The sequence below is a fragment of the Myxocyprinus asiaticus genome, chromosome 19 (genome assembly GCF_019703515.2).
Source record: "Myxocyprinus asiaticus isolate MX2 ecotype Aquarium Trade chromosome 19, UBuf_Myxa_2, whole genome shotgun sequence".
NCBI lineage: Eukaryota > Metazoa > Chordata > Actinopteri > Cypriniformes > Catostomidae > Myxocyprinus > Myxocyprinus asiaticus.
Window position 1 is genome coordinate 25,852,757 of NC_059362.1, and position 23,217 is coordinate 25,875,973.

Sequence of the window (23,217 nt, forward strand, 5' to 3'; positions counted from 1 at the left end):
ACCACAGTATTGAAGAAGGTTCTTGGATTCGAAATTCACTTAAGGAATATGCAACAATTATTGATGTGGATCCTTAAATGTTATGTGATCAGGACATAACACTGGAAGAAATATGTAAATGTATTGAAAAATTAAAAAACAACAAATCACCCAGAAATGATGGGTTAACTTGTGAATTTTATTAGAGATGCCAAGAGGATGTTTCAGAATTCCTTCTCTGTGTATTTCAAGAAATACTGGAACATGAGAAACTCCTTACAACCATGTCACAAGGTTTAATTACACTAATCCCAAAACCAGGGAAGGATTTACTTAACATAGACAATTGGAGGCCTATAACATTAATCAATAATGACACCAAATTACTTTCATTAATTTTTGCAGAAAGATTGAAATTAATTCTAGACAAAATTATAGACAATTGTCAGTCAGGTTTTATACATGTAAGATATACAGGCAATAATATTCGACTGATCTTAGATTTAATAGACTATAACTTTCTAATTAATGATAATAGCTATATCCTTTTTATAGATTACTATAAAGCATTTGATACTATAGACCATACATTTCTACTTAAAACTTTAAGTTTTTTTGGCTTTGGCAATAATTTTTTTCATGCAATTCAAACACTATACAATAACTGTAATAGCTCTATTAAATACCCTTTGGGACCACCTCTAGATTTAATATAAGCAGAGGAGTCAAGCAAGATGATCCAATATCTCCTTTATTATTCTTGATGGTCATGCAAGTAATGTGTCTCCATATTAAAGTTAATACATTTCAAGGCATTCAGATATTTGATCATGAAATTAAATGTTCCCAATTGGCAGGTGATACAGCTATATTTCTAAAAAATGAAAAAGAATTAAAATTGGCTCTTGAGTGTCTCCATGAATTTTCTTTAGTATCTGGGTTAAGCATAAATATTAAGAAATGTGAATTATTTGCTCTCAAAAGCAGATCTGATAATTTATCTGAACTCCATGGTATACCAATTAAGGACCAAATCTCTTATTTGGGTATTAAAATTTGTACAAATCAGAAAGAAAGGACAAATTTAAATTACTTTCCATTAATAAACAATATTCAAAAATTTTAATTCCTGGTTAATGAGGGATTTATCCTTAAATGGGAGGGTATTACTGTCAAAGTCAGAAGGCTTATCCAGACTAATTTATACTGCAATGGTCATAGATGTTCCAAAATCCCTAATTAATCAGGTAAATAAAAACTTCTATAATTTCATTTGGAGGAATAAGCCTCACTATTTGAATAAAAAAAACTCTCTGTAATCCTGTTAATCAAGGTGGGTTAAATGTACTCTATTTTGAATCATCCAACATTATACTCAAAGTCAGATGGATTCAAAATTACATTCGTTCAAGAGATAGGTTATGGTTTTACATCCCAAATAGAATTTTTAAAAAAGTTGGAGGCATTGACTTTCTTCTTAATTGTAACTTTGATGTCAGTAGACTTCCCATTAAATTATCTAATTTCCATAAACAGGTCTTACTATCGTGGATGATTATAAGCACAACTTTTCCCCTCACAAATGTTTAATTTGGAACAATAAATACATTAAGCACAGAAATAAATCTTTTTTTTTTTTTTTTTTTTTTGACAGTTGGTTTAAAAAATATATTTTATTGGTGTCACAACTATTTAACAGCAATGGTAATTTACTTACTCTGAATTCTCTGGAAAATACTCCTTCCCAGTATTTTTAAGGAATTTATGACTGTGATTGATGCTATACCTTTTGAACTTATTGAATAATTACTAACATTGTTTCAAGACCAAATATTGACTTTACTGTTAAGTTGGAAGGTATAAGTATTACAGATAAAAAAAAAATTATCACAACTATCTTAGGAAAATCTGTCAAAATTGTGCAGCTCCATCAGCTAAAAGTTTTTGGAATGCACAATTTCAAAATATTAATTGGGAAGAAACCTTTAAAATTACAAGACGATACTGTTTGACCAATAAGATTCGTGAGGTCTCCTTTAAGATTATTCACAGAATTTACCCTGTTAAACAAGTTATTGCAAGATTTAGGAAAGATATTGATTTAAAATGTGCTTTTTGTAACTTTGAAATTGAAAGCATTGTACACCTCTTTTTTTGACTGTATTTATACAAAAATCTTCTGGTGTGATTTAGAATATTTTATTAAGATGAATACGGGTATTGATATGCATTTAAAGAAAGATGATGTTTTGTTTTATTTTGATAGTAAAATTGAACATAAAGCATGGTATATTATAAATGTATTGTTGATTTATGGAATGTTTTTTTATTCATAAATGTAAATGGTCATCACAGAAACCAAACTTCATACACTTCAATATAGAAGTAAAGTATTACTTTAATTTGTTAACAGGAGTAAAAAACAGTATAGCGCTAAAGAGTATTAACTTTTATAAAGCCTTAAATATCCCCTTTTGAATCTTAATGTTATATGCATTGTATATTGTATAATTTATAGCCTTTTGAAATCTGTATATTGTTGATATACCTTTTTGTAAGTTTTTTTTTGTTTTTGTTTTTTTGTTTATTTCTTATGCTTTCAGTTGGTTTGACTGGCATGTTATATTGGTTAAAGCAATAATAATAATAATAAAAATAAATAAATAAAAAACTATTGTCAACGTGGTCTGATTTCAGCCATCACGTGGAAAGGGATATTAATTCACCGAAAACTTTTAAAAGGTTCTCTTTGTCACCAATATCTCTGAAGATCAAAATGCGATGGGGTTATTAATCTCTCACACTACCATTCACGAGAAGATACTTGCATTTTGAGTAATTTGACGAAATGTCGAGCATTATTCAAATACAAATTCAAACTTATGTTTTGTAAATCTGGCTTATAATATTTGTACATATACTGAGTGTTTTTTCCTCTTCGTTTTCTACTTTGATAAAGAACAGTCATGGAAAACAAAAAGAAGAACGTTTGGATGAGGAAGAAATGTTTTCTCTGCAGCCAAAATTATGGACTACAGGTTGGTTTAACAATTCTCCAATTCTGTTTCACAAAATACTGTTTTCATGCAAGAGTGACATGACAGTACTGCATTTCCCTTGAAAGAATGAAGAATTGACAGTATGGTTCCAGGTTGAGTAAAAACTTTATTTTTCAGGGGCATTAAATGTATACAAAGACATGAAAATGACGTTGTTTTATACTGTGATGACGTACTTGCTTTATTTTGGTTTAATGTATTATTTTGATTTGTTCCCCGTTTAAACCAATAATTAAAAATTAACTGTATTATATTTCAAATCCATATGATGATATAATGAAAGTGAATGGGGATAGGAGCTGACAAGCTTCAAGCAGAAATTAAGTCTTTTTAAAGAGAGTGTTCACCCAAAAATGAAAATTCTCTCATCATTTACTCACCCTCATGCCATCGCAGATGTGTATGACTTTCTTTCTTCTTCTGAACACAGAGATTTTTAGAAAAATGTCTCAGCTCTTTAGGTCCATACAATGAAAATGAATGGTGACCAGAACTCTGATGGTCCAAAAAGCACAAACTACTTTTTTTGGACAAACATATGCATATGTACCTGCCTAAAGGGCAGGTATGGAACTAAAAAGTATGGATTATAAAATCCTTCTTTGATATAAAAAGTAAACAATGAAACACTTTCTTTCTTACAGTGAACATATGCATAACTGTCAGGCATGTGATGCATCCATGGTTGGACTAGAGCTATACAATAAGCATATTACCACTCTTGAGCACAAAAGTAATCTGCTCAAACTCCAGCAGAGAAGACATGATGGAAAAGGTCTTCAAGTGGATTACAGTATTGAACTTAATGATCGTAAAGCCCTTTCTGACAAAAAAGAGAAAAAGTAAGCACAATGTCATATTACACATTTCAGAAATCCAGCTGTATGGTAAATAATACAGGTTTTTTTAGGTATAAGGTTTGAGTGGATAAATGTATTTTTTTTTTTTTTTTTTTTTTTAATCAAAATAAGTATTTAGTTTTGTCTTGGATCTAAATAGCCAAGTTTTTTTTTCCATATCCATTTAGGGACGAACAAAAAGATCTGAAGAGGTGCTTTGTCTGCTGTTAGTAATTTGGTGAAACTGATTTTTAAATGCTAAAGAGCAAAAGAAACAACAGTACCACATTTCTTTTGAGAGTGTAAATCTAAATAAGCTTTCAAAAAGTTAAAGCACAGAAACAATAATAAATACTCTGTTTTGTGATGTGATGACAGGGCTGTGTGTCTAATGATTCACTACATTAGTTTCTGCATTCTCAAATTGAACATTTTATGAAACTAAACACAATATGGCTATGGATAGGCCCTAGATCTGTTCTTTCTTTCATAGTTACCGTCCTCTTTTTTTTCACAGGAATTGGACAAACATATGCACAGTTTTATCCATCATCAGGCAATTGAGGAACTCAAGGGCAGGTACAGAAAAAAAAGCACTGATTCTCATGTCCTGCATAAAAAGTTAAACTGTTAATTGTACACTTTTCTTTTTACAGTGAACAAGTGCATAATTGTTAGGCCTGTGATATGTCTCTGACGGAACTGGGGGAGTTTATTAAACATATTGCCACTCGTGAGCACAAAAGCATGCTGTTAAATCTCCAAAAGAGAAGACATGATGGACAAAATCCAGTGGACTGCAGTGTTGAATTTGATGATGAGCTTAAAGCCCTTTGCGCCAAAAGAGATGAAGAAAAGTACGCTTGTCAGCTCATACTCAAGACATGTTCTTATTTGTTTAACTGCATATGGTTGACTGAATGATAGTTGATTGACTAAACTGTGTTGATCATGATTGAATGGCCTTTTTAAATGCATTTGTCAATGATTTTATTAACAGCCGTAGGTGTTTGCTGTAAGACACTAAGTGCTACTTGTTTACTTTCTTGCAAGAATTCTGAAAAAGGAAGAGAAAAAACTGAAGTGGATAGTAGCAAAAATGGCAAAATTTAGGAATATCAAGATGAGAACAAGAAGTGAGGAGTTCACAACTGACCACGTGCCACCATCTTGCAACCTCATCTCCTCTTGGGAAAAGTTAGAACAGAACATTCCATCATCCAGACAGCTGAACTACAAATTGCCAAAAAGGAGACTAGAGGTCATACCTGATATGGAAGGTTCAAGTTGCTCCCTTGTGAAAAGACCTTATCTTGAGTTTACATTAGAGAATCTGTCTCAAGAAATGTCTGCTTGTACTACATGTCCCACTCTTGATGGAAAAGGATCCAATGTGTGTACAGCTGAAAATGGACTTGGTGCCTCTGCTGAGCCTATGTGTGCTCCTGGAAATGAGTGTCTCATTTCTACAATCTTTTGGACAATTCGTAAATTAATGGACAATCAGGGTCATAAAGATAAGCATGTCAAGCAAAAAGGATGGCCAGTCAAACAATCCATGACCCATCTTGGCCCTGAGAAGAATAGAGTGGAGGCATGTTCAAATGATGTCTTCTCTGTATTAAAAAGCAATAAACAAGGACAGATGAAGCCAAATTTGAAGTTACAAGCTGCGGATATAAGCACATTAGCAGAAGCTGATGAAAATGAGACAGTTCCTTCCGAAAATAAACCAGCTTCTCCTGCTGTTCTAAGCTGCTCCTCAAGCCAGACGGAGCTCAATAAGCCAAACTTGAGAACAGCAAGAGGAGGGTTTCTTCACTACAGAGGGGCAAGTGTCTTCAAACATCCAAGAGCAACTTGCAACAGGAACAGGGCATTTCCAGGTAAATAAATTATGAATTTCTGACTCATTTACTAATGCAACCTGATCAGTTCCACACCAAATATTTTTCAGTACTTCGCTGGTTCACCCAAAATTGAAAATTCTCTCATCATTTACCAGATGTGTAGGACCTTCTTTCCTCTGCAGAACACAAATATTTTTAAAAGAATATCTCCGCTCTTCAGGTCCATAAAATGCAAGTGAATGGTGGCCAGAACTTTGAAGCTCCAGAAAGCACAAATGCAGCACAAAAGTAATCCAAATGATTCTAGTGGTTAAATCCATGTCTTCAGAAGTGATATGATAGGTGTGGGTGAGAAACAGATCAATGTTTAAGTCTTTTTTAACTATAAATTCTCTTCCCTGCTCAGTTGGTGCAAATCGCCAAAAACAAAAGAATGTGAAAGTGGAAATTTATAGTAAAAAATGACTTGTATTGATCTGTTTCTCACCCACACCTATCATATCACTTCCGAAGACATGTATTGAACCACTGGAGTCTTATGAATTACTTTTGTGCTGCCTTAATGTGCTTTTTGGAGCTTCAAAGTTTTGGTCACCATTCACTTACATTGTATGGACCTGCAGAGCTGAAATATTCTTCTAAAAATCTTTGTGTAAAATCTTTCTGTAGAAGAAACAAAATTGTACACATCTAGGATGGCATGAGCGTGAGTAAGCGATGAGACAATTTTCATTTTTTGGTGAACTATCCTTTTGAGAGGTTTGAAGTTGGCCCCTCATGAAAATTCTTTCTCTGATGTGTCTGAGACTCATTCTTTTGTAGTCTGTATTAAACGAGTCTTTAAGGATAGAGATAAAGAGCTTGTCAGCATCTTTAGGTAGTCATTAAAATAAAAGAATTGGCCTTCGATGAAGATCAGTGAGCGTTTTTACATGCACACCAATACGCCGATGGCTACCAAAAATCATCTTATTGAAATAACTTGTTTTACGGATTTAAATGCAAACCAATAAACCAGCATTTAAAAAAAAAAATAAATAAATAATGTTTTACATGAGACTTGAAATCACCTGTTTATTCTCTGCTTTTGCCATCAAAACATAAACAGGCATGTGCACAACACTTGTGCACACTGGATAAAGCGATAAGAATGCCGGTAAACATTTTCACATGCAACGCAAAACAGGGTGTTAATGGCCTTACACCGATAAAGGAAAGCCGTTTAATACGTTTACATGACCACATACGTTGTTGGCTTATTAAGCAAAATCGGTGTAAAAAATGTGCATGTCAGCGCGGTAACTCTCTCTAGACCAGTGTTTTTCAATACTGTCCTGAAGTACCACTAACAATAAACATTTTGGAGGTCTCTTATTTAACATACCTGATTCTACTGGTTAGCAGATTGATCAAATTAAGTATGTCAAATGAGGGAAACATCCAAAATATGTAGTGTTAGTGGTATTCCAGGAAAGGATTGGAAAATATTGCTCTAGATCAGTGGTTCCCAACCCTATTCCTGGAGGCTCCCAACTCTGCACATTTTGGATATCTCTCTAATCAAACACACCAGACCAGATTCAACTCATTAGCTCATAGAGACTCCACGGCCTGAATTGGGTGTGTCAGATAAGGGAGATATACAAAATGTGCAGTGTTGGCAGGTCTCCAGGAACAGGGTTGGGAACCACTGCTCTGGATCACCTCCTTAATTTCTCTTTCACAATTTCCTTTTAGAAAAAGCATTCATGGAAAAGAGCCATACATTGATCCTCTTCCGTCTATAACTTCACTGGCTGAGATGTTTGAGAGCAGAACTTCAGGAACCTACAATACAAATGACTGCCAAATATTAGAGAACTATGAAGAAGTTCAGCCTCATTATACAGTGTGTTAAGAATGGCACAGAACTGGAAAACCACAATAGCTTTGGAACTGTCTCCAGCAACTTCCGGCAAACCAAGAGGAAAAAACGGGTATGCGAGCTTTAGAGAAAAGTTGTAATGTATCTCCTTTGAATGTATAGGTTTTATTTGTTCCTTTTTGTTACAGAATATTTCAAATACTGCTCATCTGACAGAAAACACAACATCTAAAAAAAAAGCGAGTGTTCATTTCTTACAGCTTTAATTTGTGCTTATTAAAGTGTAATTATCAAATAATGGGAGGAAATGCAAACTTAAATCTGAGGTGAATGGGTACATGGTAAAATATAGGACATTACACAATGTTATAGTCATGTATGACGAGGAGGGCGGGGCCATGACTACGCACGCCTGGCCCCCAGTCGGGCTAATCAGCTGAGGAGAGGGACAAGTGCAGCGGGACGTGGCAGTTCGAGAGAGAGAGCCACATGCAGCTGCCATGTTTGTGTTGTGTTTCTTTTTGTGTCATTAAATATTATTTTGACCGTTCAGCCGGTTCCCGCCTCCTCTTTTCCCAACCTTTACCTTGTTACATTGGTGCTGAAACCCGGGAAGGAGGAGGGATGCGCTGTGGTGGAGTCCTTGCCACTGCCATCCACCCAAAGGAGCAGCCGTGGCCGTTGTTGGCAGTTGTTGTTTTTTTTTTTTTTTCTCTCTCTCTCTCTCACTGTTGCTCCGCCTTGCCCTTTCCCTCTCCCTTTTTTTTATTTTTATTTTTATTTTTTCCAGCCCTAGAGAGACGGGGAAAGCCTGCCGGCAGGTGCAGCCAGAAGGACAATGCCCCCGGAAAGGGGGGTGGGGGGTGGGGTGGGGTGGGGTGTGTATGTCATGCCGGGGGTTCTCCAGCCTGAGGCAAAGGAGGGAGGAGGAGGGCTCCCCCAATTGGGCTGATCAGCCGAGGAGAGGGATAAATGCAGCGGAACATGTTTGTGTTCTGTGTGTCTTTAAGTTCTTATTTTGACCGTTCAACCGGTTCCCGCCTCCTCCTTTCCCAACCTTTACCTTGTTACATCATGATTTATTTGATAGATGTTAAACTGAAAAAAGGATTGAGTGCTGATTTTGATCTTTTAAGTCCCATATTGATTGTGTATATGATTTTTAGAGCACCTGGATGAATTAATGACACTATCTTTGAGAGAATCTTCGAGAATAATTCTCACTTTGGAGAATGTAGGTGAACAGCCACTCCAGGTGTACTCCACCCTGCAGAATGCCCACACAGAAGTTAAGCATCTTCTAGCAGTTAAACAACAGGTATATGACCGCTTCATCAATCATTGTAAGCCGCTTTCATCTTTAAATATTTTAGGACCTGTACGTTTTCATTTAGTTTTCCAAATTCCTCATTGGTTCTGATTGCAGCTTTGCTAAAAATCTCTTCCCAGAAATATTTTTCTAAGCTGCAATCTTTTTTCTGTTTTCCCCACAATGTTTTGTTTAGCCATCAAGTATAAACAAATGAAACTAACAATCATACTTCTCTGGTTGTCAGGTGTCCTCCGATATGGCGGTTCTCAGGACAAAGCACATAAAGACCCTAAAAGACTTGAAGAGTAAGAACTCTCTCGGTACATTGACAATTTTTTGTTGAGTTATGAGTTCATGTAGATGGCACAACAGATTTCCCATTGAAGAAATACTGTTCTTCTCTGTTTCAGATTAATGTCACATGATATTTATAATCTTGCCTATTTATATTTGTGAACGTTTGTTTTGTCAGATACCAACGATTCTGTCACTTCTTTTGGCGAGTATTCCACTCACTCAGACCAGCAGGAGGCATTAAATGCCTCTTGACAACTTGGTGAACGTCAGAGGAAAGATTTCTCTTGCATGCCCAGTGCAGCTGTGCCACAAGACCCAATTCCAGCAGTAACCAGCATCTTGACTGTCCACGCCTTTCAATTGCCAGCACAAAATGTACCTCTGCAAGCATCTCAGAGCATGGCTTACATTGTAAAGCCAATGATGCACCAAGATGAGTGCAGTGCTCTACCTTAGAGTAACCAACACTTGCCAAGAAATGTTTAAATGTTCCTTTCATTAAAAACCTGTAGTTGTACATGGTTATAAAGTCTCCAATTATTAGTTGTGCGCCAATTATTGTTTTTTGTGGCCCAGGAAAAAACTATATATTTACAAATTTGACAGTGACACACCTTGTACTGTAGTATACAACAGATCGTTCCACAGACACTGGACCTGGGCTGTGTTTCCCAAAAGCATTGTAAGCCTAAGCAGGTGACAATGGTTTCTATGATCAACTTAAGCTTGCAATGCTTTTGGGAAACGCAGCCCTGCTCTGTAAATTCACAGATGAGTAAGATGCATCTTTGTACTTTGATCTTAAACACTCTTATGAACACTGGTACACACTGAATTATGAACGGGGTTGATCAAATTCTGAATAAAAGTATTTTTCAGTTCAATTTATGTTATACTTCTGCCTTTTGTCTTACCTAATATGTGTGAAATTAATGGAGACTTCAGCCAAGGTGTCCATTAAAACTGTGCAAGTGAAGTTCTTCATTGGTTAAATATCTTCCCTACCTAGATTTTGTTAAGATGGAATTGGTAGCAGTTATTTCCTTGATACATCACAGCATATTTAGATTTTTGACATAGTAGTGGTGGCTCAGTGGTTAAGGCTCTGGGTTACTGATCAGAAGGTTGGGGTTCAAGCCGGATGCCAGTGTTGGGCCCTTGAGCAAGGCCCTTGACCCTATCTGCTCCAGGGGTGCCATATCATGGCTGACCCTACACTCTGACCCTAGCTTAGCTGGGATATGTGGAAAAAAAGAATTTCACTGTATGTATGATAAATATGATTATAAATATTATAATTACATTACACAGCAGTTATTTGTTTGTACATGCCAATAGCTCAAAGTGAATCTCACAAAGCCTGCCAAGAACATGCTGGGGACACATTTTTGACCAAAATCATAATAATAATAAAAAAAAATTAATGAAGAAAGTCCTTCCACATGAATTTTGAAACCAGTGGATAAGTGGAATAGAAAAATAGGCCTGTGACGTTTTTTGTGCTGTTGGGGGGTATATGGGTTGTGGTCAAAGAAATGAATCAATAATCAGAGTCTTTTACAAAAAGAATGAATGTGTCACATACAACTGTCCTTCAAAAGGCAGAGACACTCAGAAAATGTGAAACAAACGGGGACGAACATTAGTAGGGATATTTATGGTCATATTAGAATGTGTTATTGTGCCAGATCTTTTACAGCGGTAAAAGTCAACTGGGCATCTGTACGTAGAAATAAAGACCATCGTCTGATTCTGAGACTAGTTGTGTCCAAGCACTATCAAGCGGACACAATAAACATCACTGTCTAGTTGTTGGTCACAACCATTTAGGTATTCCATAGGGATGGGCAGATTGATCCTAAAGTATTTTCCGATACTGATGTCGTATCGAGATATCAATACTCGCATACAAATTTCGACACTAAAGGTTTTTACTAAACTAGTGATTTTATTATTTCTTTACCATGAAGACTATTGCATTTCATAAGACTCAAAGTGAAAAATAAATAAATAAATAAATATAAGCAAATGGCATGTGTATGAATTTATTTCTCCTTTCGCTCAGTTTAATGTGCAGCAGACTAATGCTCAAGAGACATGTATTCGCAGACAGCGCTCATTTGAATAAAAAATTTTATTTTAAAATGTTTTTGTATTTGATTTGGTGGACAAACGTTGACAATATTAAGATTATTTTTAAGAAATAATAATAAGATTATCCCAAACTACTCGTGCCAATTTTTTCCTCAAGAATTTCAGCTTTTCTTTTTTACTGTTTCCAATAGGGCTGGGTTTTGATTCAGATTTCCCGATTCAATTCGGATTCACAAGCTCTCGGTTCAGTTTTTTTTCCTATTACATACAATATCGATTCAAATGGTTATATTTCAGTTATACTGTCCCATTTGCTTACATAAAAAATACATTATATCCCAGCTAATGCTGCTAATTATACAGAGGACCTTCCAACTGGGTACAAAATGAAAATATTAATTTTACTCATTATATTTGATTAGTTTTTCATCATTTTGGCCACATTTTAGCTTTAAAAAAATTGACAAATCTTTTTAAAAAATTTAAATATTTGCTAATCAATATATATGATATTATGTTGCATACATTCTATTTTGCTAAATTTTTATTGTTTAATTGCATAATTGTACTATTTACAGGTATTTATATTGATTTGTTGAATATGTTCTAAAAACCGGTACTGACTCTAAAGAAATCCGGCAACCGTATATGACCACGTTAACGAGAGATACTCAAATCGTGCTATGCCTGATTGGAATTCAAATACTGACTGTAAAGAACAGAAAGGGTATTAAAAGAGACATTATTCATTGACAAATGGGTCGCGTGCATCTCGTCTGGAACAACTTTTACTCTCAACACACAGTGAAAGGATCTTGATGCTGAATACTCCAACACTATACTACACAATCACTGGTGTGTGAAATGTAAACATTTACCAGCCAGTTGCCAAATATATACATTTTTAGTTGCATAGTGCAAAATTTGGTTGCAAATGCAAGTGATTTCCTCTCATTGTAGGAGAGGGTTGTGCATTGAGTAAAAGATCCATGAAGATTGCATGTATTGGGAAATCAATATTTTGATCCACCCCTAGTTTCAAGCAGTTGCTGATATAGAAATGTATTTAAATGTATTTATTTGATTAAATTTTGTGCAAAATTTTAAATCTGTTAAACGATCGAAAATGATCAGTTGTTAATAAATGATAAACACAAATAGATGTCTGATGATTTGCAGTGTAGGCCTATAAATAAAAAACGTGATGTCTTTTAAATATAATATTTTACATATATATTTAAATATATAAAAAAATCAGTTTAATAGAGGTATCGGTATTAATATCGATATCAACGAGTTTGGCATTGATAATACTTGGTATCGGATCAAAACGAAAATAGGTGGCATCCTGGTGTCGCATCGGTCCTCGCGCTTTCTTTTTGCGGTGACGTCAGAGAGGCCTGCCAATGGCGTAAACTCTGTCATCAAAAACTACACTACATTTCTTTATGGTATGATTCAGAAAACGCGCGAAGGGGTATATCAACCCATCGAAAACAAATGTTTTTAAAAGACTCTCCTTAGATCAAGGTGTAACTGGCTCACAATCTTTGTGTTTTCTGTCACACTGCCATACACGAAAAGATTTAAGTCTTTCAGCTTGAGTAGTTGCTCTGAATATTAAGAGGTATTGACTTATCAAAAAATTATTTGTAAATATGTATGCCTATAGTGAGTGTGGACGATAAATCTCTTTCAATGTGTGTTTCTTTGCTACAACAAGCCATGGACATCAAAAGAGAGAAAGGATTTAGGAACCTTAAGAGCACCAAACTCAAACAATTGAACATATGCTTAATCTACCATCAATGCCAAGGAGGGGTTAGTAATTTTGATTAAAAAAGTTTTCACAATCACATCTTTGCACTGACAAGACATCCTTTTTCAGAAATACAATCTTGAAAGAATTGTGCTTAGATGCATGAAGTGATTTCTAATTGACAGTTCTTCCACTCTTAAACATTTTTATGGTCATAGATGTTTGTAGCAAATTATGAACATGTTCTAGACCTCTTCAACTTCAACTCTTTAACTTAATATTTGTTTCCACAGAATTTGGACAAACATGTGCATTCTTATGGCCACCATCACGCAATTGAACAACTAAAGGGCAGGTATGGAAGTAAAAAGCATTTCATTGTCATTTCTTGCTCTAGAATTAAAAGTTAAAAAACATAAAAACAAAAAAGTTTTCCTTCTTGCAGTGGAAAAGTGCATAAGTGCATAAGTGTTGGGCTTGTGATATATCTGTGATGGAACAAGAGCTATACAAAAACCACATTGTCACTCATGATCACAAACGCAATATTCAGAGACTACAGGAAAGAAGACTCAAAGGAGAATGTCAAGTGAATTACTTTGCTGAACTTGATGATCAACGGAAAGCTCTTTGTATCCAAAGAATCAAACTAAAGTAAGCTTTTCAGCTCATAGACCAACAGTACTGTGCAAAAGTCTTAGGCACATAAGATGTTTCATAAAACATTTATCTTAAGATGGTTATTTGTATCTTCATCTTTAGTGTGTCAATAGGATATATACATTTTAGACTCCCAAACATTCCTTTTGCAAATAGAATAGATTAGAATAGAAGAACAGGGAGCCCTGCAACAGATGTCATGGCCCCCACAGAGCCCCCTGCCGAACATGGAGTCAGTCTGGGATTACATGAAGCAACTGAGACCGCCTAAATATAAAGAAGAACTGTGGTGAATTCTCCAAGAAGCTTGAAACATCCTATCTGCTAACAACCAAGAACAACTGTATCCAGGTGTCCCTAGGAGAATTGGTGCTGTTTTAAAGGCAAAGATGGTCACATCAAATATTGATTTAGCTTTTTTATGTTTACTGGACTTTGAATGACGTAAATTGTTAAATGAAAACTATTTATGGCATTATTTTTTGAAGAAATCTTAATTATGCAACATTTTTCACAAGGTCCTAAAACTTTTGCACAGTAATGTACATCTTAAACAAGGCTAAACCTATCTCATTCAGCAAAGGTATTTGAATCACAATTGGGATTTGCACTATTACATCAAATATAATCTTTAGTTTGTCTTCTGGGTCCAATGAACCAAGTCCTTTCATTATCCATTTAGGGAAAAACTACAGCGAATAGAGAGATGTTTGGTCTGCTTTCATGATTTCCAATTAAAGGTAAGCAGTTTTTTAAAACATTGTTTTTTTAAATGCATGTCAAAAGTGACAGGAGAGCACACCCGTCCCTTTGAGAGTTAAAATCTTGTGGCTTGAGCCTAAAAACAATCATCTTTATAATTTGTCAGTGGGTTATAAGCACAGAAAGAACAATAAGAAGTATGGCTGCAGGCAGCAGGACCATGCATGGCCTTAGTTCACTAAGCACAATGCAAAGAGACAAGGTCAACAGAGGAACAACCCTGAGAAAGCCCATCCTGTGTTGGGTTCTAACACACAACCTTTGGGGTACTAGCTTAGAGCTGTACCCATCTACACCGCACCACAACATGTGACACTATAACTGTTGCCAAAGAGACAAATATATAAAGTTCACAGAAAAGTATGGAAAAATGTTGTAATGGCAAGAAAACGGTTCCCGATGATAGTTTTATAATTTTTGACCAATATGTGGCCCTTAAGTTTAAACTCAGCACAAGTTGGCAACCTCACATTCTGTTTGTTGACTTAGGGAGAACATCCCTATGCCCTGCTCACTATGAAGGACAGAGCTCTTGATGTGGGCTCTTCGAAGGGAGCATGGTATTTTTGTATAAATGTACCCTAACAGTCTCGTGGAAGGGCAATTCTTGGAAAAAAAAAAGTAATTTTCTTACTTTTGTTTGAAACAACCCTTCGAATGGCGTCCCCTTAGCAGTTCCCTTAAAGGGCACAAAAATGCTGTTTGGAAAATAATTTTCCTACTGAAACAGGAACTTGAATAGGTTTTAGTTTACATCGCAGCCCGGCAAAGCCACACACACACCCACACACACCTTTTCCACTGAAATGGTGTTCAGGAACTGAGAATCTCAATACCGGCTCACTTTTCCACTGATTTCAGAACCAAACAATGATACAATATTCATGATGTATATTTATTACCAGCCCGTAAACAAATACAGCTCATCACAGTCTTTGTTTCCAACGAGTCTCACAATCTGCTTTTCAACTGTCAAAAGATAACAAATAAAATTCATATAAATTATTTCTTACATATGGTATTTGTAAATAATACTTGTTAAACAGGGAAGTTTAAGAGGCTGGAGCCGTTGTGCAAGTTCAATGCAGATGAATGAGAAACAAGTGAGTAAAAGATCTCAATACATCAATATTTTGATTCGCAACACAATAAACAAAGTATAAAGAACACTTACTTGTGCTGTATATCCCAAGAAACCTCAGAAAAATGCCTGCACTTAAAAATAATAATAAACTCCAACCACTTTCTTTGCATCTAAATCCTGCGTTCCATTCAGAAGTGATCATCCCTATGCCCTATTCCCTTCAAAGACAACTAAATTCATTGTGAGAGCTTCGGAGGGCTGAAAGGTGAGGTCATTTAGAACTCCCATTTTTTGCCATTTTATACTCCCATTTTTACACACACATGGGCAGAAAGCTCAAAAAGTATTCATTCATTACAGTTGAAGTGTATATGTGTAAATTTGTGAATGCAGCATTTCAGAAAAAATATCATCCCTGAATTCAAACATGATCGGCCAATCTCTAATCACAGGGTAAAGACCAATATCGGGCGTGATTGGTGGATTGATTATTTATCGATAAGTGTGTTCCTTAAGACAATTGTTTGCAATTGAATAAAAAATGGCAGACAAGTAATATGGTCAAAACTGACAATTGGCAAAACTAAAAATTTCCATAGTTTTAAGAAATGTAAAAAAATATTCGTATTATCGACCTGTATGTGGCGGTGTCCCTAAACTGATCAGGTACACAGGAGCATGGCGCCAATGATGCTTACCAGGTTTTGTTACATTACACCAAAGTGTAGGTAAAGCAGTTGACAGGAAATACAAAATAGTGGAAAAACAACATAGACAACATTGGAAATCACTGGGATTGGTATCGTTGAATTGAAATCGTTGGACCGCAGGGGCCTTGTATAAAAGCTGCACACAAACAAAATGTGCATCGAAAGGTGTGTGTTATTTTCCATGTGCACAATTGGGATTTATGTATAAAAAAAGTAATTACATAAAAGTGTATAATATGTATGACTCTACTGTTCTAATGTATATGGACTGGCAATTCCAGTTGGCATTAGGGGGAAACTGAACTGTGTGTTTAATCTCATTTACTGCATTCTTAAATGTTTTATAGTATTTTAGGCTGTTAGCACATTACAGCTATGATTATGAGCTCTATTTTGTTTTTTCATAATTACTCATCTTTGTTTTCACAGAGTTTGGACAGACGTGCATACTTATGGCCACCATCTGGCAATTGAGAAACTAAAGGGCAGGTACAGTATGGAACTAAAAAGATGATTGTCATGCCTTGCTCATGTATAAAAAGTGCAAATTGGACTCATTTCTTCTTACAGTGAACAAGTTCATAAGTGCTGGGGTTGTGATATATCTGTGACCGGACTAGAGCTGTACAGGAAGCATATTGCCACTCATGAGCACAAAAACAATCTGCTCAAACAAAAAAGAGGTGAAGTAGAGGAACAAATACAATGACCTACAATGTGCCAAAGGAAATTAAAGCCATTTGTGCCCAAAGAGACAAAAAAAAGGTAAGCTTGTTTTCCCACACATCCAAGACGTGCAGTTATATGCTTTCAATGAATGGAAGATGAGTCATTAAAATGCCTGGAAAATAATTGAATGACATATTAGTCCATTCTTTTTTCAATATTCATTATCAGTCAAAAGTTTGGACATGACTTAATTTATGTTTCTTGTGATCTAAAAACTTTTTGATCTGAAAGTTTGACCTTAAATGCTTGAAATTAATTTTGTAGACATATTATGTCTAAGTATGAATTTCTTTTCAAAAGCAAAAATGTAAATAAACAAGTGGACTTGATAGTGAAGGTAAAGCAGCCAAGCCAACATGCGCCCAGCATACATGGCAACCGTATGCTGGGCATTTGAATACTTCATGATATTGAGATATTGAGGAGGATGCAATTCGGTAACCTTGTCAACCCTGATGAAGGCTGAAACGCATCGGTTTTATTTAAATAAATGTTGTCCCCTCAACAAAGGTTGCTAGATTCATCCTCCTCATTCGTGCTTTGTTCTGTCTATGCCCCTTGCTTGTTAGTGAAGTTGCACCGGATTCATTATCCCAATCTATTCACTGAAATATTGACAAGAGTGTCCAGAGCTGAAATCTAAGCAAAGGGTGGCTACTTCGAATAATCAAAAATAAAAGATAATTTTGATTTGTTTAACATTATTGGTCACTACTTTTGACAGATAATGTCAATATCTTTTGTCTCAGGATTGCTGTCACTGACAATGTACTACTTGTCTATCCTTCAGAACTGTGAAAAAGAAAAAGAAGACCACAACAAAAAGGAAGAAGGCTAAAAAAGAGACTGTAATTCAGAATTGTCAGATGGAGAACAAGAGTCAGATTCATTTTACAATACCTGTCCCATTGCATGAGGCATTCACAAGTGACCAGTTACCACCATCTTACAATCTTTTCTCTGCTTTGGAAAAGTTCCAACAGAACCATTTAACATCAAGACAGTTTAACCAAAAACTGCCAAAAAAGAGACATGAGTCAAATTGGCCCCTTGTGAAAATGCCTTGTCTTGAGATTACATCAGAGTATCCAACTCACATGCCTACTTGTGGAAGATGTCCCTCCCCTGATGGAAAAGAGGCAGAAATGGCAAGGCAGGGCATGCATGGGTGAGTAAAGCAATGATGAGCTACAAGAGAATGTGCTTTACGGTCATTATGTTTACGTGCACAGTTATAATCAAGCTGCAGCAGGTTTTTGTATAGTTGAGCTACAGTCTTCATCTGTTTACCAAGTATACATGACACAATGTGTTATGCAAGTGTAAATACAGTACATTGTTGCATGTTACCTCTGTCTTTCAAGCATGTGTACCACACCAACACCCAGGGCCATTTCTGAGCATATGGGGGCCCTAAGCGATTAATTACTAACAGAAGTTTATTTTATTTTTTTACAATAAATTAACAAAAAATGTACAATAAGTTACCAATAAATAACTATACAAATGAAGAATAAATGACTATAAATAACAAGAAATAACCTAAATAACAAAAAACTTAAAATAAAAAAAACAACCTTGCTTTGTGGGGCCCCCTGGTGGTTCGGGGGCCCTAAGTGTCTGCTTGTATCGCTTATAGCTACGTTAACATTTATGCATTTGGTAGATGCTTTTATCCAAAGAGACTGACAGTGCATATATTTATTTTATCAGTTTGTGTGTTTCCTGGGAATCAAACACATGATCTTGGCGTTGCTAGCAGCATGCTCTACAAGTTGAGCTACAGGAACCCTAGAAATGGCTCTGCCGACACCAATAGAGTGCAACTTTTTCACCCGTGTTGGTTTCTGAAATATTTCTCCCATTAACTTTTTCCATTGGGATATCATAAAATCCTTCATAAGAGTTCTAAGCCATGAACCAAACAGAGGTGAATTGCAATATTACAAACTTTTCAGACAAAAAGACAAAGGTACTGTGTACGTGACTGTGTTCTTGAGGGCATAAACTAAAATCCTATAAAGCATTGCGAATAATGTAATCAAATAGAAAACTTTAAAGTTGTTTATCATAAGTATAGAAACAGTATATTTTGATTTTATTGCAAAAACTTTTTCAGCCATCTGGGTTCCAGAAGTATTTTCCCCATTCATTTCTTCCATTTACTTTTTATAATATCCTTCATAAAAGTTGTAAGCCATGAACCAAACCAACCAGGTGAATTACAACATCACAAACTTTGTTTTAAGGAAAAAAAATATTTGAAAATCGCACATAAAGACAAAGGTACAAGGCTGTGTACTTAAAAATTTTCTTGAGGGTACAAACTACAATCCCATGAAGCATTGCAAATGATGTCATTGAATAAGAAATTATGGGAATATATAGAACTATTGATTTTAGGTTGTTGATTATAAGTATAGAAACAATTTATTTTACGTTTTTTGCTTAGAATAAAGATCACGATTCTAAAGAAAAATGCTTATTTCAGTGATTTACAAAATCTGGACATAAGGATATTAAACAAAGTAGCATATAATTTACTAGAGGTTTGCTGCTTCAATCTATGCAAAAATGCAATAAAGTTGTAAATCAAATACATAAATTTAAAAAGTCCTAAGTCCACAAGAAGGCACAACGAATACATTATAACCCAAACAGCTCCTTGTGATTATTGCAAAAAACAACAACAACAACAAAAAAATCCTGTTACAAAAACGGCAAAATGAATAAAAACAATTTAACATGTTTCTCACATGTTAAGTAAAAAGCAAAATGAGCAGAAAAAAGCTTCATTAACAGTTCTATGTTAACTTGGTATTGCACTTGTAAGCAAATATGCAATAAAACACTTATTTTACAAATGTTTTTTTTTTTTAAATAAATATGAACAATTTAAATTAAAACAATGAGGTCTTCAGTGTTTCTCTTGTAAAACTTGCTTCAAGCTTGTAAAGGAATTGTTCAAGAGCCAGTAATTAAATAGAGAACAGAGTTAACTGTGCTTTAAGTGTTTTAGCAACAGTAGCAATTAAACATTTAAAAGATTATAAGAAAAAAGCATTAAAAAAGGTAATTTAATGCAAATGAAAGTACTTAAGTATTTGACACTTTTTACTGTGTGATTATTAGATATACATTAATACTGATTTGATGCAGTAAGAATGCCTGAATGCCTATAACAGACAGCATGCAGCTTATATACATTTAGACATCGCACAAATCTAACATTTTGAAGAATTTGTCCCATCTGCTTATACATTAACAGCTGTTTGCTTTAATATCTCATCAAGACAATGCAGATTTAATCCTGTCTGTTTACACTGGTAATTCATTAACAGCTGTGTTTACATTAATATCACCTCAAAGAGGGGTATTTTGATTAAAAACAGTGCAGGAGCGCTGCATTCGTCACAAGATACAAGCGCACGGGCAGACACATGTATGCGAGCGTTTGAAAGCATCCGGCTGTGATAAAACAGTGCACGGGTAGTGAATTTAATCAGATCTTGGCAAAGCCGGTATTTTTGTAGCATCGGTGGCTATTAAAATATTGAACTGAACAGAGATTGTCACACTCCAAGCTAATCGTGGCTGCACCCTGCAGTTTGTTAAGCACTGTGCTGGACAAACGTCTTTGGCCATTGCATTTTAGTTTATTCAGCATCTCTTGCAGGAGCGCTGTGTTTTGTAGATGTCATATAAAGTTTAAAAGATCAACATTTAAAAATGCATCTTGAAGTGAATTTTGAATTTAAATTTGACCGCATTACAAAGGCATGCCACGGGAACATAAATAATTACATATTGCAGAATTGTTGTCATTTAGAAATGAGATTCCGTGGGTTACTCAATCGAGATTGCGATCTTTTAATCGTGCAGCTCTAATATGTACAAATATACAGGATAAGTAGTTTAAGGGTGAAGGAAAACGGACTCAATTACGTCATTCACAGTGCGTTATGGGAACGCATGGTCGCTCCAAGGCATACTTTGCTGGTTTCATTGGCCGTCGTTATCTGATTGGTGGCTCTTTCTCTGCTGTATGGATAATGTAGTTGTTTACCATGAATTCCACAATCAAATACCATTTTTAAACAATGAAGTTGAAATAACGCAGACGGATGGCTTTGACGGACGCATATACCATCGGTGAACAACCTCGGAGCTCACAGTAGGTCTGTCTTTTGAAGGTTTTTAAGTTAGCGTTCAAAACCAGTTCCCCAATAAAACATTTTTTATAGGATTTTTACTTCTGGAATCAGACTTTTGTGCTATATTGTAATCCGATTAATGTATATACATGACAGGCCCGGCTCCAGCTATAAGATGGACAGTTAGAAGGGTGGTTGCCAAAGTGGCCCAAACTCACGATTGGGTGGGCCAGGCTTAAATATTAAATACACAGTGCAATTTCAGCACGGATTGTACCTGCTTAACGTGATTGAGGGTGGTTTGCAAGTAAGACGCAGGTATTTGTGCTGAAATACCACCCGCAAAGGTGGTGCAACTGTTTAGTGAATCTGCCCCATAGACTATTAGATCAAAAAGTGTGTCTCTTCATAATGAAAGCCTTCCTTACCTTGATTAAGGTTATGAAAAGAGATGGTGAGTTTGTTAATGTACCACTGAAGACAAATTAATGGAACTTGATCTTACGTCAATTCTTCTATCTCTTACATTTAGACCAACTTCTTAACATCTCTTTCACAATTTCCCTTTAGAGAAAGCATTAATGCACAAGAGCCGTATGTTGCCTCTATTCCGTCTGTAACTTCTCTGGTTGAGATGTTTGAGAGTGGGACTTCAGGAACCTACAAAACAAATGATCGACAAGTTTTAGAGATCTGTGAAGAAGTTCAGTCTCATACTGTGTGGGTTAAGAAAGAGAAATCAAATGAGCATGATACAGCAGGAGAAATAAAACAGGAGGATCACAACAGCTTTGAAACCTTCTCCTGCAATCTCCAGCAAACCAAGAGGAAAAAAACAGTATGAGAATTTTAGAGGAAAGTTGTAACGAGTAACTGAAATCCAATATTTAAAAGTATTAACTACTTTTCCAGGATGTTTCAAGTATGACTCATCTGAATCCAGAGACTAAAGACACAACATTTAAAATAACATGTAAGTGTTCAGTTAAAGCTTTAAGAAGCATTTATGGTAAAGTTCTCTCCTGTATTAATGGGAGGAAGTGCAAACTTAAATACAAGGTGAAGGGTTTGTTGTCATATTGTCCTTATTATTACAGAAGTCTTGACAGTCAAAAGAGTTATATGCCAATTGATCTCCAGTTAACTGTGATTGATAATTCAACACACTGATATAGTCCACATGATTTAAGTCTTTCACAATATTAATTATTAGTATGATTTTTAGAGCATGTGGATGAGTTGATAACACTGTCTTTGAGAGAAGAGGAACTTAACTCTTTGGAGAATGTAGGTGAGCAGCTGCTCCAGGTGTACTCCACCCTGCAGAACTCAAACACAAAAGTTCAGCGTCTTCTGGCAGTTAAACAACAGGTATATGACTGCTCCATTAATCATCTGCATCACAAGCCATTTTCATCCCTAAATGTATTAGAAGCCTGAAAATTTTCCAAGGCCCACACAACATGCTTTGTTTTCTAAAATCAATCTAAAAATGAAAATTCCTCATTGGTTCTGATTGATTAGCAGTTTTACATACAGTCAGACAGAAAACAAATGCCTGTGTTTTCCCCCTCAATATTTTCTCTGTAGTCACAATCTGTTTTGTTTTTTCACTAACAATATTTTGTGTGGCCATCAAGTGCAAACAAATAAACCTGAAATAATGATATATCATATTTAATACAATATAAATTACTCTGTTGTCAGGTATCCTCAGAGATGGCATCTCTTTGCGAAAAGCACATAAAGATCCTGCAGGACATACAGAGTAAGAGCTCTTTTAGTGTCTTGTTTTAGCAGTTATTAGCTCATGGACTGACAAAGTATTTCCACTGAAGAAATGCTGTTCTCCTATGTTTCAAATATCCAATTAATTTTGCATGATACCAGCGATTCTGACATTTCCATTGCAGAGTATTCCACACTCTCAGGGGTGCATTACCCATTCAGCGATGTAGGTCGCTGCTTAATCACCATAGATCGATCCATTGTTGGAGAAATTAACTAACCAGTAACTACTGTTTCCAAAACCATATTAATTATGTTGCAAATCAGCACATCCGTC

The 23,217-nt window shown here is 35.5% G+C and overlaps 1 long non-coding RNA gene across 1 annotated transcript; it reads left to right on the top strand.

Moving 5' to 3' along the window:
- Positions 1 to 5,704: 5,704 nt before the first annotated feature.
- On the top strand, positions 5,705 to 10,051 carry LOC127410099 (uncharacterized). The gene is made up of 5 exons (XR_007892078.1): positions 5,705 to 5,763; positions 7,465 to 7,703; positions 8,758 to 8,909; positions 9,148 to 9,208; positions 9,376 to 10,051. It is a non-coding gene; the product is annotated as an uncharacterized LOC127410099 (long non-coding RNA).
- Positions 10,052 to 23,217: the final 13,166 nt, after the last annotated feature.